General features: G+C 32.5%; 1 pseudogene; it reads left to right on the top strand.

Annotated features, from left to right (window-relative positions):
- The first annotated feature begins 15477 nt into the window (after nucleotides 1-15477).
- LOC129228844 (U6 spliceosomal RNA) lies at nucleotides 15478-15578 on the top strand (annotated as a pseudogene).
- The last annotated feature ends 1088 nt before the right edge of the window (nucleotides 15579-16666 follow it).

Below are 16666 nucleotides of genomic sequence, written 5' to 3'. Positions count from 1 at the left end.
TTTCGTAATTTAAAAATACATTCAAAATGCTTTGAAAATTATCTCCAAAATTTTCGTATTTTCTAAGAAACGTTTTTGGGTGTTTTTCTCATTTATTAGGAGTGCATAAAGCCCAGCACATCACACTATTAAATTTGAACAGTTCTTAAACAAGTTATCTATTGTTTACTAAATTGTCTTCTAACGAAGTAGCTAGTTAATTCTTCGAATTCAAGGTATTATCTTCGGGTAATAATATTAAAAACTAGTAAGATTAGTGGGAATATGTTCTTAGTTTATCAATACAACAGTAAAAATGCAAAACTAAATGGTTTAATTTTCTGCCCAATGTCCAAAATTAAAATTAGGCTGCCCCACTGTGCGGCGCAGCGCACGAGTAGACGGAGGGAGATATGCTTCCTTAATATTATGTTTTTCAGTTTTCAACGTGAACGTTATCTGGTTATTAAAGTGAAACATTTCGAACAGCAGAGTTTGATAAAATCACCGTCGGTAATGTTTTGCGGACTTGAAAGTTGCCATCTTTACGATGGACCTAACCTCGGCGACGCGGATCAGAGCTGCGACTCCACATTACGCGTTGCTTTTACAGTTTATATAGTATTTCTATATAAGTAAAAGTAAAATACTGGTGGTGAAATCATTCCGATGTAAATATGCATTCTAAATACCAAGTGACTTTATTTCCATTGTTTTATATCTTAGTTAAAAGTTTCAGTCGAACAATTTATATCATATTTTCCAATTTTTGATGCTATGCACATAAATTTGGGGGCAATATTCATGATAAAAATGGAAATGAAATTTTGTTCGACTCAAACAATCAAATTGGATTTTGATATTTTTGCGTGCAAAATTTTTACGGCATGTTTAAAAGAAATTCTCTGGTATTTTTAATGCAGAAGAAAAAAAAATATATTTATGAAAGATAAATTTATCTGGAAATCGTTTCTGATGAATTCAAGTTATCGCAATCCAAGCATCCTGGTGATTGCTCTATGGTTCTAAAAAATATAATCTTTACTAATAATAAAGCTCAAAGTCTCTCTGTCTGGATGTCTGGATCTCTGCTTACGCAAACAGCGCCTAAACCGTTCAGCCAATTTTCATGAAATTTGACACAAAATTAGTTTGTAGCAAGGAGGTGTGCACCTCGATGCGATTTTTCAAAAAATCGATTTTGTTCTTTTTATAACTTTAATTTTAAGAACTTTTTCTCGAGCAAATTATCACAACGTGGAGGAGTAAATTACCATAACGTGGAACCGTAACATGGGCGAGCAAATAGCCATAGCAAATTGGCGAGAAATTCATCATCCAATATTTGCTTTTTCAGGCGGATCAAATGACCTTTTAATTTTTCTACTACAGGCAAAGCCGTGAGGGTACCACTAGTTTTTAATAAATGTCAATCCATCTTTTCAAGTCTTTTATTTATACTAAATATAATTCACAATGAATACTAATGAATTTGAATACTATTATTTTCATATGAAGCTAGCGATAAAACACTAATCATCTCTACAGTAAGAAATGTACAGTCATAGAAAAAAAAAACGAAACACTCATTCGTATTCGAAGACTATTGACGCTAGAGACACGTGTGTGGTGTTATTTTTTCAGGAATAATGTGTTCTACATAATTATGTTGATAAATTGTTGCTAAGGGATCGTCTTCATATTAAAACGAGCATCAACTTCAAAATTTTCAATGAGAACCCCCCTTTTTTTATCATATATTTGAAATCAGCATTCATTTTTAACTTTGTATACAAAATTTTGTTTAATTTGATCCAGCCGTTAAATCAGAATTGAGTTTCGAAAAATCCCTCTCGTAATGTTAAAACGTATTTTTATATTTTTACACATACCACATAAACTAGACTAGGAACGGCAAAGATTGTTTTTTTATATTAAAATATGAATCGGCCCAATACTAAAAACATCATTTACAACAGCTAAAATGTAAATTTAGATTTTTTTATGAATTGTAATAATATTTTTTGAAAAAAATGTGATCTGAAACCATATTAAATTTTAGTAGAAAAACAATCTAGATGAGCTTTTATGTCGGAATCCAAAATTTGAGCTCAAAATATTCAGTAGTTTTCGCGCTATGCTCAAAATTCATTTTTTCCCATTTTAGGGGACCGTATACCTATTTAAAACAGAAATTATGAAAGTAAGTTTCCTCGTAAAAAAAGAACAAAATTGTTCAACAAAATAAGCAAGCAAATTATAACGTGGTTTTTCTACATTAGAATTACGGCTATGAATTTTTTTATTGTATAAATTTATTCGCTGTCTCTGCAGAAGAACAATACAATATTGCAATCGTCAGTTTTTTGTGGATATCGTTTAAACGTTAATATGTAAAATGTAAATAATGTGAAACACTATTTCATTGCCTAATAAAAGAATATTTTACAGAACATTTTAAATTAAAAGTTACACGTAAAATACTTCTGTTTTTTTTTTTTTTTTTTTTTTTTTTTTTTACCTGCGTTGACCAATGCCTTTTGTAAAAGAAACATTTTTGAAAAAAAATAAATAAATAATAATAACATACACAACTCTTTCACAGAAACCTACAATAAAACCTCACTGTCTTGCTTGTCATGTTGCAATAGGTAGTGTAGAATGCCTCGTCTCAATGATAATTTGCTAAAAGGAAAAAATGTCTAAATCGGGGAAAAGCACTCGAAAAATACCCGACAGCGTGAAATTTATCCTTTAACACTTTCCATATGGGTCAGTAAATAATATTTGCTCTTAGATCAGTTTGCTGATTTCAACGGATTATTATTATTATTATTATTATAAAGTGTTTGAATTCTTTTCAATGTATTAAGATCTAGGAGAGGACATGTCAGTCGCCAGGGTGGCGGTAGTGAGCCGCATGCTTTGAGCCCAAATTCTGCACACAAAGTAGTTGTTGTGGCTAATTGTGAACATTTTTATTTTATTTATTTATTCTTTTTTTTTTTTTTTTTTTTGACTTCGTCAAAGATTTAAAAAACATTAATCTGGGTGTAAGATTAAGTACAGTTTTTGTCTATTTTTAATTGTAATTTAAATACTATTTTTCTATTTACTTTCTCTGTCATTGTCCGTGCATTTCACATTAAAATCTTTCTCGCAAGCCAAAGATAAATTTTCAAAATATTTTCTTCTTTTCTATATAACATGGAAAAATATGGAAAAAGAAAGAAAGTTACAATTGAAAAAAAAATGTTATCAACTTCTGGATGCGTATTTTATTATATGTACGTTTTTCAGAAACGAAGTTCTGAATAATGGGCTCTCTGATCTTTCATTTTAAACAAAGAACGGGCCAGCGTCGTAGAGCTGAATGTTCCCCATGCGTTAATCGTCATGTACGACAGGTTCGGGTACCCCATCCGAAGATTATCTGATTCTTCCTATTACTGAGCATGACAGTCCTGAACTAGGAGTAAACGGGCAAGGAAGCAGATGTCATGTCATTGAGGCTGAGAGTTCCAACAAACTGGTGGATAAAGAAAATTTATCTCACCATCTAGAGCCGTAAATAATGCAGCAGATAAATTTACTTTACCTACCAGTTTATTCGCACTCTCAGTTTCAATGACATGAATTCTGCGTCGAGCACGATTCGTTCCGAACCCAGACTCTCAAGTCCACAACGGGGGCAAATTGCGGGCTCTGGATAGACTAATCCTATTGCAGGTATGCTGCGCGTAGTTTTACGATAGGTGCGATAGCCTATTGCCTGATGCTATGGAAAACGTTCGCATGCGAGTATATGGTACGCAAAACAAAATCAAATAATGCTAAGCTTTCGTTGCAAATGCAAAGTTACAAAATCGGAGAAAAGATAAGAAGTTTGATTTCGGTTCACCTTGATTTAAGCTAAAGTATATTTCGAATTTTAGTTACGGGTTGGATCCATCTCGAATCTCGTTGCTACAAACAGCATTGGAAAATTACTTACCTAAATTGCTTTTAAGAGACATTACATGTTTAACCAAAACCGTCGATTGTGTTATGCTGTTTTAACAATACCACGCATTGTGATCTTTCGCATCAAATTTGGATTTTAAAAAAATTGTCGTTTTTTGATTAAAATAAAGCCGCTAGAACAACTACTGTGTTTGTTTACTGTGTTAATTCAAATAGCCAAACGTTCCCAAATAAAGTTCGAGTATGAAAGGTTTGCGCATTAACGGGTATTTATATTCTCTTGTTTGTTTTATTTTTTAGATAGACACTTGGTTCATTTTATGTATTGAAAGCAAATTTTAACGGAATAAATGGGCCTTGCTTCGCTCGAGTCACCAATCTCTTTAATGATGCGTTTTCCTACGTTGTGCGGTACATTTCAGAGCGTGTCCAAGGGGAGGGTTTTAGGGGTTAAACTCCTCCCATTGGAGAAAAAACAAAAAAATAAATGAAGAATTGTGCATATTTGACTTAAAATTAGCTTTAACGTTCAAATTTGTGTACAGAACTTTTTTTAAAAAGCATTCTCTTTGAAGTTGCCTGGTAACTTACGACACTGTCTTCTCTTAATCAACTAAAATCATATTTTGGAAAAACAGAGATGGAGGAACAGTTGAATGGGTTGTCAATACTTTGTTTAATATTGCTTCTCATAAGGGGTTTTGATCTGGGGCGTTTCACAAAAAGCGATAACTGTTGCCGCTCTGTAGATGCATAGTAATTGCGTTTGTTAATGTAATTTACATCTGCATCAAAACTCTTCTTATTTAGTTTGTTAAGCATTATCTTACAATATTAAAACCTGAAAACATATGTTATAAAAGAGTTTGTGAAATTTTCTCAGTACTTGTTGCAATATATTGCACTGTAAACAGATAATAGGTTTGAATCTAAACAAGCAGTAAAATGGATAAATACTGAGGTGTTCTTGCTCAACCAGAAATTTCCTTCTGGGAGGTGGGGTTTATAACGATCCTTACATGTACAATACAACCTCATTTATCCGGACTAGATAGGACCAAAGGCAATCCTAATAAACGAAAATCCTGATAATAATCAATAATATTCTTAAATATGCAGACGTATCTTTTATTGCACCAAAAAAAATTGCTTTCTAACAAAACTATGTCATACCATTTTTTCTCAATTCCTTCATCAGTTATTATTCAGCTGCAATAGTATTGGGCTGACATCCAAAGAGTATACCATATTGTTTGCTAAATTAGTACTCTACTTTATTGTACGTCCTTTGCAGGAGTAGTATGCTTAATTGAAATGAAACCGAGTATTTGGCGCATTTAAACTTGAAATCATAATTTTAAATTATTATTTACGTAAATATATTTTTTCTACAAATTTGATCCGGATAAACAGGCGCTGGCTAAACGAGGTTCTGCTGTGTGTAAAATACATTAATAGAATAGGTAGTATATTACTTAAAACCTAATCTTCTGCGAATTTGAACCATCCCCCCTCCCCTCCAAACTGCTCAGCCCCTCATTGTGACCTTAAACAGTGAAGAATTATTTGCACACTGAAGTATGTTTTCCTGACAATGCAACTAAGAATGAAAATAATTGAAGCCAAAAGCAGGCCCGTCATTTGGGAGATCAGGGGGGTCACCCCTTTCCCTGGATTTTACAAACACACAGGGATGTGCCGTCCTGTACTCGCTTTTAGAGCAATCTTTGGAGCAGGAAAATGGTGAGTTTGGAGAAGTAAAACAGTGAATTTGGAGCAACCTGGAGCAGTAAAATTGCAAATTTGTAGCAGCTTGCAGCAGCGAAAAGTTAAATTTTGCATCAATTTGTAGCAACTATGTATATTCCACGCACAGAAACATGTGTGACATGATAAAATGATAAAAAAGGAGATTAAGGATGCAAAACACCGTAACTCCAACACTCCAACTACTAATTGAAGCTCTCTCAATTACATTTATTTATTTGTTTATTTTTATTTTATTTTATATTTATTTATTTATTTATTTTCTTTTTTGTCTAATATTTTTTACAAAAAACAAGCCATGTCCTGCTCTACTTTTTTCTCTCTTACACTGATTTAAATTTAGTTCACATATTTACTTTGCTTAATACATCACTGCTTTTGTTCACATTTAAGTTTATGTGTTTGGTATCTATTTTTAAATTTTGTTTGCTTTTATGTAGTTCATACATATATGTAAAAGACACAAGATAAGATATATATATATACATGAAACTTAAAAACATATTCAAAAAGGCTAAAAAAAAAGCAAAAAAGAATAGTTAAATTTTAAAACTTTACCTCAACAAATTACAAGTGAGTTTTAAAGAGCTATTTATTAATCTTTTTTTTTTTTTTGGTACCTGTACGTTATTTACTAACATTTGACCTTATACACATAGTCATATATGTTATATACTGAGCTACTTGATTAACAAATCTGAAGATCAAGCAAAGGAAACCATTAAAACCTTTAATTTTTAACTATTTGATATTTAATCACAAAATTAATAATGAAATTACGATGAAAAAAAATGCTTTTGATAAATGATGTCATAAGAAAAGGAATTTTAAAATACATGTGATAAAAAATAAAAATAAAAATTTTGAGGCAGGCTCAGAATATGGAAAGTAGTGCTTGAGCCTCAGAAACTTAAAATCTCTGCATTTTCATCGCCAGAGCATTAAAATTAACCGATTTTTGCTACCTTATGTGTCTCCAACCAAAATTAGGGATCAATTTTCTGTCCTAAAATCTTAAGAAACCCAAGATTAAAAACTGGTGAACAATATTAATTTTTACACATGGCATTTGCTTAGATCAATTCGGATGCAACTAGATTTGATATTTTTGAGTGGGCGTGGCAAGAAGACGAACTTACACGTCCTCTTCTTCTGAAAACAAAATATAAGAATGGTTGAAAATACTGGTCAATGCAAAATTTTTCAACTCAAAGGAAACGATCACATAATAAATTAAAACGATTGAATTTTTCAAAAGCGGATGCAATCGGATTTTGAAATACGCAAAAAATCGGGGGGCAATATAAAAAAAAATCGTAAAAACAAGCTCCAAATGCCTAAACTTGATGATAATGTGAAAAAACTGCCAAATATGCTGGAGGAACTGCAACATTAAATGCAAAATCGCAGTTTTGGCGCAAGTTTGTCCGATTTTGGAGCAGAAAAGCTCATTTAGCAGTCTTTTGGAGCAGTTTGTCGCAACTGGCACATCCCTGCAAACATGATGAATTTAAGCATTTTTGTACATATTTTGTTGTTTTTTCAGATAAAATGTATCGATAAACGCTTTGCCCCTCCCCTTCAAAACAAAATATTTTGAAGTGACAGGCCTGCAATAACCCCTCCCTTTATGAAATCCTGGACACGGGCGTGGCACATTTTTTATATTTTTTATGCGATATGCCAAACTTCTTTTGATGTTCGACGAAATTAAAAACGCGAATTCCATTTTACATCAAAAGACCTTCTATTCATTCCAAAATAAACTAGTAGCATAGGTGCAATACATTTACCAAACATATTTACATAATTTTTCTAGGCATAAGGTTCAATATTTTCATTTCTATGAGGCTAATGGCGGAATGATTAAATAAGCAGTCCAATAGGTTCATATTATGAAAAGTCAAAAAGTTCCATTACTTTCAATTAGTCATTATTTTACTTATTACACAACGATCTATACGAGGAACCCGCCAGTCCCCATTCGTCTTTCTAAGATTAATCCAGACAGACAAAAATCAGTAAATATTTTACTGTTTTTCAAAAAAAAAAAAAAAAAAAAGAGAGATTGACCCTAAATCGCCTCGGCGCAACATTATCGGCCAAAAAGAATCGAGTTACGAAAAAAAAAAGGGTGAACTTAAAAAAATAATGAATTGAGCTGGAAAATCTCGATCCTTTCGTAGTTTACATTCCGCTATTTAATAAGCCGCGACCTTGAAATTAGCGTTTTAAATATGGTGACGGTCCCTAAATCGTTTTTCGTTAATAACTTCTGTTCTACTGCACGGAATGCAATGAAATTTCGTAACTGGGCTGCATTTTGCTGCCTAAACATAATTATGTAGCAAAAAATAGGAGTTCCTATTTGAAAATCAAGAGTTGGTGCACATATTACTTTGTATATGGTCCCTCATCTAACTTTTATCTACGTAGTTTTAAAGAAGACTTTAAACCATGTCAGATGACACCTTTCTATCATGTATAATGGCTGAATAATTAAAAGTGTTTCGTTTTTTTTTCTATGACTGTACCTAATTGCAATATGAAAGAGAGTTTTTTTTTTAATGTAGTCGCCGCCACTATCGTCATTGGGAATTAGAATTCTCACGCAGTTGTTCACGCTGAGAGCACTGGAATTATTTCAGCCCCTAAAATTGTAACATCGCTGCAAGAGCGATATCGTGTAGAGAAAAGTTACTGGAAGACGAAAGGGTGATTATGACAAGAGCGTAATTGTATCTGATTTTGACCCTGAAATAACTGGTAGAATGACTTATACCTTATTATTCAGCCGTGGTACGTAAACGGCAAAATCTACAAAAATGTATGGAAATTGCAGAAGCGCGTTCTTGATTTCCCACACGCATCATTTTGTTGAAACTTGAATTCAGGCTCTTCTAATATCGAATATACTTCTAATATCGCCTGTATCGAAATACTCTTAGGAAGTAGGCTTCATTTTGATTTTGCAATCAGAATTTTAGTTAATGCTGATACATTGCTGTTTAACTGCCCTTCGCGCTATTTATTGCCATACACTTCAGACTGATATTTAGCAAAAACTACACAGAACTATTTTAAATAAGCAATACATACAGACTTGACAAAAAAAAAAAAGTAGTAGATATGTTTTAACAAGCATATTAAAGCAAAATAAATAATTTATTTTGTTTTAAAACATAAATAAATATCGTGTGTACACTTTTATCAACTGTAATATGAAAGAATGAAATATAACTTAGAAATAGGGTTAAAACGTTATTTTTTTACACAAAATTTAAGTAAATGCCATACATATAAATGTGTGTGTGCCTGTGTGCTAGTTTTAAATTTAATTAAAAAAAATAATGTAAAATGTGTATCGAACAAAATGATACATCAACTTGTTATAAATTTAAATCGACTTGATATAAGTTTATTGCAATACCATTTTCGTGCCTGCTCAGATACCAGAAACACTTGCTTATTTAAACAGGCATAACTTACAAAAACTCGTTGGAGTTTATTGACAAATCTTTTATGTTCTGGTGCTGTCACCTGTTGTTCCGTGATGACCTGATCAGTAAAGCGTGGGACAAGTAACTGAAGGGTCCCGGGTTCGATGCCAGCCGATCGAAGATCCTCCGTGTTCGTTAATGGTGACTGGGGCGTGTTAAAAATGTCTGGCTCATGAAGTTTTCCAAATGGATAAATATCTCTGAGGGTATTGGACCAGGACTTGCTCGGTTTCTGTTCTGGATTGAAAAAAACAGAACTGTCTTCAAAAAGCTAACGAACCGTTAAAACCAAAAATAGTGGTAGGTACCGGGGCCCCTGAAGTGTGATGTACTGTCAACTGAACTTCTTGACAACTGGAAGATTTTTAGCCATTTTTAAAAATTATTACGAATTACTTATTAAGACCATCAAAAAAAAATAAAAAAATCTGGGCTATTTATTTATTTTATTATTATTGTTATTAGGGTCATTCTATACTGACTAACGTAACATTCGCAGCTGATTTTCAAACTCTTTTTACTTACACCGGGAGTAAAAATAAATGTGTTTTGGTTTAATATGCAGATTCAAAATGTACAAGGTGACTATTTTTCATTTCTACCAAGAATTTGACGCAAAAAAAGCGTTGGCAGGTGTTTTTCACCAAAAAAGGCATCGTGACTAACGTAACATTTTTGCAACCCTGAAAAACAATGCTTATGTTACGAGGCAAATTTTTCTGAAACTTACGCATTCATTTAAAATTGGTCGATATATTTGTAAGAGGTAAACAATCTATTTTTTTAAATGTACTACAGATTTATTACAGATGAATCTTTTTTGGCCCTTAATGGTACTGTTACGAAAAACTGTGTGTGACTAACGTAACGTGACTAACGTAACCACCGAATAACAAGCAATGAATGCAATATAAAAAACTTTTTGTAATTAATCTCTTGCTCTTATATTACTTTTACACTTTTTAGGAACCTTCTTTGTGTTGCAATATGGTTCTTTATTTACTTTTTTTTCTATATTAGTGTAAGAAATTGGATGAAAGGATTCAGTGCAATTAACTCAATTTGAATGTGCGAAAAAAAAAATAAACAAATAAAAAAACTGCTTTTACAAACTGAATAGCATCATTTTGGGCTAATTAAATCCTAAATATCTCTTTTTTAAAAAAATAACTTTATGCAAGTTGATAGTTTCACCAAATTCTAGTATTCTGCGGATATACTAGTTATCGTCATAAGAAGCTCCTAGTACTTTTCAATGGCATATTATTTTTTAAGCTTTACTGATTCATCGAACGAATAGTGTTGTGCATCCTTTTGAATTAAAATGTAATATTGAAAAAAAATATTCGAACGTTTTTGCAGAAAGCATTTTAATTCCAGATATCAGCACAAATGTTTGAATTTCTAAATGATCATTCTTGCATTTTCTGAAATATATGGCAGCAGCACTTATTGTCACTGTATCATGTAACATCTTCAAATGTTTTCCCCAACGAGCAGCTATTACTTCATTTTAATAATAGGTGGAGATGTATTTTCTAAAAAATAGAGCCGTTCTCCTTTGTTAAGACTGTATTTCTATTATCTTAATTTTTAAGCTTGAATTCTTGTGTTGAATGCACATTCAGCAGAGTACTCATTTCGCTTTACTCACCTTTTTTCTTTTTTAATAATTCTTTAAATTGGAAGTATCTTTTTAAAGATTTTTAAAAAAGTATTTTTCTAAGTAAACAGAAGGTCTACAATGTAATATTACTGGTATTTTTCATCCTTTATATTTTTAATCAATATAGAATGCTTACATATTCAAAATTGTTCATGAAAATGTACATTAAATTAAATAAGTTTTAAATATTAGCAGTCATTTTTATAATGTTACGTTAGTCACATGCAAACTGTTACGTTAGTCACAGCTCAAGTGTTACATTAGTCACACTAATTATTTTATATCTACTAATACTAAAATAAATATTTTGCACTTTTTAAGTAGATATGACACTGATGTAAGAAAATAAAAAGTGCTGTTTGGTTCAATCATCTGGTTTAGTTTTTAAGCAGAAAATAGTACATTTTTGTGACTATCGTAACGTAAATACTTTCAGTGAAATAACCAAACTAATTAAAATACTTATCTTATAATGTATGTAAAAAGAACAGTCAATATTATTCGGCCAACATCTTATCATTTAGAATAAACATAGTTCTTTTAAAAAATTGCAAAACTTTTTACATTACACAAGAAAACGTATACATGTTTTTTGCACATGCTAAGCCTTTTCTACAACCTCGCACGTTTAGAGAGAGAAGAAAAACACCGAAGGAAATTTTCGCAAACTGTTACTGGATTTATGTACTAGAAAGTATGCTGAATGAAATGATAGGTTACAATTAAGGCTTTGTGGAAAAAAAAATTCTGAGCTTGAGGTTGACATTTCTATGGAATGACCCATTACTATTTTTTTTTTTTTTTTTTTAGAAAAAGATACTTTGAGCTCAAATAAATCATTTAACAAAGAGCAACAACGAAAATTAAGAAAAAAAGCTTCGTATTTTACATTAAAAGATTGAAGATGCAATTAAAATTGAAGTCAGTATTGAGCGGTAGTCCGGCGAACTCCAGACAAGAGAAAGCGAAAGAAACTAACGCATGCGCGAAAGATTTGTTCTGGCGAATTTTGGCGTTCAGTAAGGTTCTTGCTTTTAGGCAGCTACCTGGTTTCGCTGTCAGAAGGGCGGAGCTTTTGATCATTATGGGCGTTTGCTTGAAGCAAAATGAAATTGCCGTAGTATGTTAGACGCATCCCAAGCAGTTTAAAGACAATTCTCAAGTTTTCCTGATTTCTGAGGATTAGGAACGAAAAGTAACTATAAATAATATAAATCGGATAAAAACGAAACTAGCTTGTCTGCTACAATGTTCTGCTGCGGTACTAAGCTAGCAATGAATCATTAATTTTCAAATTGTGTTTAGTGATATTCCTGCGTTGTTTTGATATTTTGTGCTTGGTTTGTGAGGATGCGGTTATTCTCAATGAATTAATTATTCACAAACAGTAGACTTACCCAAGTAACACTGAAACGTTACGTCATCGTTACATCACGTTGCAATTAGTTGAAACATCGTTACCGTTTCCCACGCAACGTGATATCACGTTGCTTTATCGATTCGTTACAAAAAGTGTAATTTTGAAACGTTATATCACGTTGCAAATTTCTTAAATTTGTAACGTTGACAAACAGTTGCAAAAGAAACGTTACTTTTCGTTGCACCTTGCCTCGTCTTCGGCAACCTCCGAACCCTAGTGGCCATTTTCAGTAAACAACTTCTGGCTTGCTTTGCCGCCATTGTTTTGCTGCTTCGCAATCGCGATCTCTCATCACTTTTAGCGGTAAGTACTTTGTATTATTGTTAGTGTATTATTGTTGATATACTTATTTAATTTAAAAAAAAGTGTTATCACATATTTTTGTGAAGTTAATGAACCGCCGTTGGTCGGACTTTGAGTATTTTTCCCACCGTTACTTTTATTTATAATATTGTTTGAAAGAATAATGTTAGATGCTTTTATTTGAGTATTTATTCATTGATTTCTTAAAAAGATGCTGAAGCTTGGGGATATGTTCCATTAATAAGCTATAAAAGCGATAAATGATTCCATTTTTTACTCATTTAATCGGCTTTTTTGATTTTGACGAAATAATTGTAACAATTTTTTGAGAAAAATTTTGTCATGTAACTGAAATTATCCTTAGTAATAATACTGCAAATTTTTGTTAAAGCACTGATGTAAGAGGGTTTTTTTAAAACTTTCATGCCTTTCGAAAAATATTTCTGGAGTTCTTTAGTGATAATAATAATTATTTTTTCAAGGATTTATTTATGAAAGAAGTTTTTATTTAATTTGTAGTAATATCGTTAATTTTGACTATTAATAGAACTCCACTTGATGTAAATTCGGCTATGCTATGTTATGCTCTGTTTATTTTTAAATGTCAGGACTGCTCTTACAAAATATTGTAAATGAAGCAACAGTGTGAGAATACTCGAACGCCTTTAACGGCATGAGACATTTTATAAATAAAAAAAAATTTTTTGAAGATGTTTTTTTAAAAGTATATTAACAATAATTGCATTAACAAAAAATACAGAATACTTACTGTATCAAAAATTAAGGGTTCAATGAACCCATCTCCATTCTCACCAAGAAAAGAAAAAACATTTTTTTTTCAAAGCTTGAATAAAATTTTAATACAACGTTTAAAAGCAACGTGATGTAACGTGATAAATAAAGATTAATGTAACGTTTCAAAAATTGTTGATGTAACGTTACTGAAACCGTTGATGTAACGTTACTAAAAACCGTTGCTTTTGCGTTTTGCAACGAGACATATTTTCGCTCTATCAACGTTACCAGTAACGTGATGTCAACGCTTCAGAGCAACGTGATGTAACGTGATTTATGTTACTTGGGTTATTGTATTGTTTTTAAATATTTTTATTTGTAGCATTGGTTTTTGTTGCACGTCCATTCTTTGACTCTTTACACCAATCATTTCATATTTTCCCATTTCTAATTTAAACTTTGATCTGTTATTGTCTACTATCTTCTCTTTGTCACTGTTGGTATTTATTTCTTCACAGGAAGATTGCCTGTTATTATTTGCACTGACTGATCTATTTGTTTTGGTGCCGATTTGTACCAAGTTTGCTTTTAAAAAAAATGCTGTAACATACTTGTATCATAGCAGGTTGAAGCAATTTCGTAATTTTTACTGCTCAAAGTCAGTTTCCTGAGTGGTTAGCATTTCAAAACATTTTCGTATCTCGCATTGTCACACTTGGAGGACAAGGATGATCATAAGTAGTATGAATAAAAAGAAAAGTTTTCTTATGATGCTTTTTTCAGATTGATCAGAAAGATTAACAGTTAAACAAGAGTTTCTACAAATATAACAGCTCGAGAGCTTTTCATTTTCGTTCAATAAGTTAAAATGCACGAATGACATTTTTTTCCTTTGCTTAAAAGTTAAAAACACTGAACAACGGGCGTTTCCAATTTAGATTCTCTCGCCAGATGACGAGTTGGTTACTTTCAGTTCCCAACACGGCTAAGTACGCGAGGTATTTTTCTTCAGTAAAAAGCTGAGAGTCTGAGAAATTAAATGAATACTTCAGGGAGTAAAGTGAACTTTTCTTTTACACAGGGAGGATTAGGCAGCAGTCATTATACGTTCCCTATAGTTCAATTTTCAAAACCAACGTAACTCAAATCATTCTCCTTTAAAAGTTCGCTCTTTGTACACGCCCAGAGGCATTTGCTAACTACACCGTCGATGTACACGTATTTTTTATCAACTAATCATTTTATAGCTAACTAGTGGTGCCCGCACGGCTTTGCCCGTAATAGAAAATTAAAAGGTCTTTTGGTTCGCCTGTATATTTACAAACAATGTATGGTGAATTTTCTCGCCAAATGGCTTGTGCTCATGTTACGGTTCCACGTTATGATAATTTCGTAATTTAATCGTCCATCTTACGATAATTTTGTTCTTAAAATTGGAATAGAAAAAGAACCACATCGAATTTTCGAAAAAACGCTTCGAGGAGCATACCCCCATGCTAAAAACTAACTTTATGTCCAATTTCACGAAAATCGGTCGAACTAAACCGTTCGACAATACAATTTGGAAAACCTGATATTATCTGTCTTCAAATTGAAATCATCAACAACTACCAAAAAATGCATTCTGCTGTGAGCAGGAAAGCAAGGCAGTATGTGCAGAAATAAATTGAAAAGATGGTTGAAGATTTAATAACAGAAAAATGCAGAAATCAGGCTTTTTATTTCGCGTTTTTTTTTTTTCTTTTCAAGGGAAACCAAATAAGCAAGCTTGTACTACTGCCCACAGTACATTCTTCTTGATAAGAACGTGGCTTCGAGCAGGAGTCTCGCAAGGGGACCCATATAGAGGAACAAGTTGGGGCTCAAGCCCCCCCCCCCCTTGATATTAGAAGTTCCTTACTTTTAGTATTTTTTTTCTTTGAAAGTGTAAAAACGTTTCTTCTGCAGCCATTAATGAATAATTTATTCAAAAATGTCAAATTTTAATAACTTTAATCTGTATTGAAATTGGTTTCCATGGCGAAAATATCCTGCTAAACCATGAAGAAAATATCTGATCCCACCCCCCTTAAAATTTCGCATATGGGCGCCCATGGTGTCTCGTGCTGCAACGATTTGAAGGCAATGTGTTTGGTTGAAAATTCGCCTCTGCTTGGAGCACGCAGGTTAGTATGAACAACAGAGAAGATTTGCATCGTCCCTGCGCAAGGATGAGACGCAAATTCGTGTAGCGTTCCACATTTTTTGCCTGAACGACTCGCACGAGTATTTTTGAGTAACCACCTTTTCTAACCGTGGAATCTTTTTGTAAGCTATGTTTGTGATCTTTTTCTTTGCGTATGACTGCTTACAATTCTTTTGAATATTAATTCTCGTCCATTTAAGTAAGTTATTTTCAGGTGATATTTAAATATAGAGAAGACCTACTGGACATAGGGTCATTGATTAAAACTATACTTGGGGGCAAACATAACCTAGCAGCGTCGTGTTGCGTGATTAGGATCTGCAAGACTTCAGTGGTAGGTTTGATCTAATAAGAGAAAGCAAAATTTATAAAAAGTATCTGCTTTATTTGAATATAAATTGCTAACAAAAATTAAACTGTCGCATTTTCAAACCGCATCACAGGAAAATTATGAAGTTGTTAAAAATGTACATATCAGTTTGATAAATGTAAGAAATGGAAATAAATATCCCATTCATTGCGTTTTCCACTTTTGGCAGCTATGGGACAAAAACTTAACTGTCAATTCCTTTTTGCAACAAAACAAGCAGCAATCAACTATTTATGACCAATCACTAGAATTACGAAAATAATGCTAGCAGGAAACTAATACATCAATGGATGACATTGTGCAAAATCTGAGAAGCAATTAGAAGCTAGAGTTTTCTAAAAGTGTTGTCGAGAAAAATAGTTTGCCACAGATTATTTGCTTGCAAAATCAGCGTGAAGTCTGAAATTAAGTTAGTGATTGATCCAATGTTGCATTAATAGACTTTATTGAATCAGGGTATAAAGTTGAATCCTCACAGGATTTGAATGGGGAAGGATATATATTGTACACTTTCTGCTGGGAAGTTATTAACTTTTAATCAATCCCTGATCTTCTACCTCATCTACACCCTTACTTTTGGATGACACTTATAATATCTACCAGTTTATTTAAGTATGTAATGTTTTATATATAAGAAAACCTAGTTCCACCATTTATCATCCTTTGTGCATTGTTTGGTTCGCTCAGGATCCCGTAGGAGAAAGTCTTCTCTATTCTCTCCTGCGTAGAAGGAATTGCTTAGGAATCAAGGGACCGGTTCCCGCCGCCTCCCCTCCGC

The sequence above is a fragment of the Uloborus diversus genome, chromosome 8 (assembly GCF_026930045.1).
Source record: "Uloborus diversus isolate 005 chromosome 8, Udiv.v.3.1, whole genome shotgun sequence".
Lineage (NCBI taxonomy): Eukaryota > Metazoa > Arthropoda > Arachnida > Araneae > Uloboridae > Uloborus > Uloborus diversus.
The sequence above is the reverse complement of the archived record's forward strand: the minus strand, read 5'-3'. Positions and strand labels throughout refer to the sequence as shown.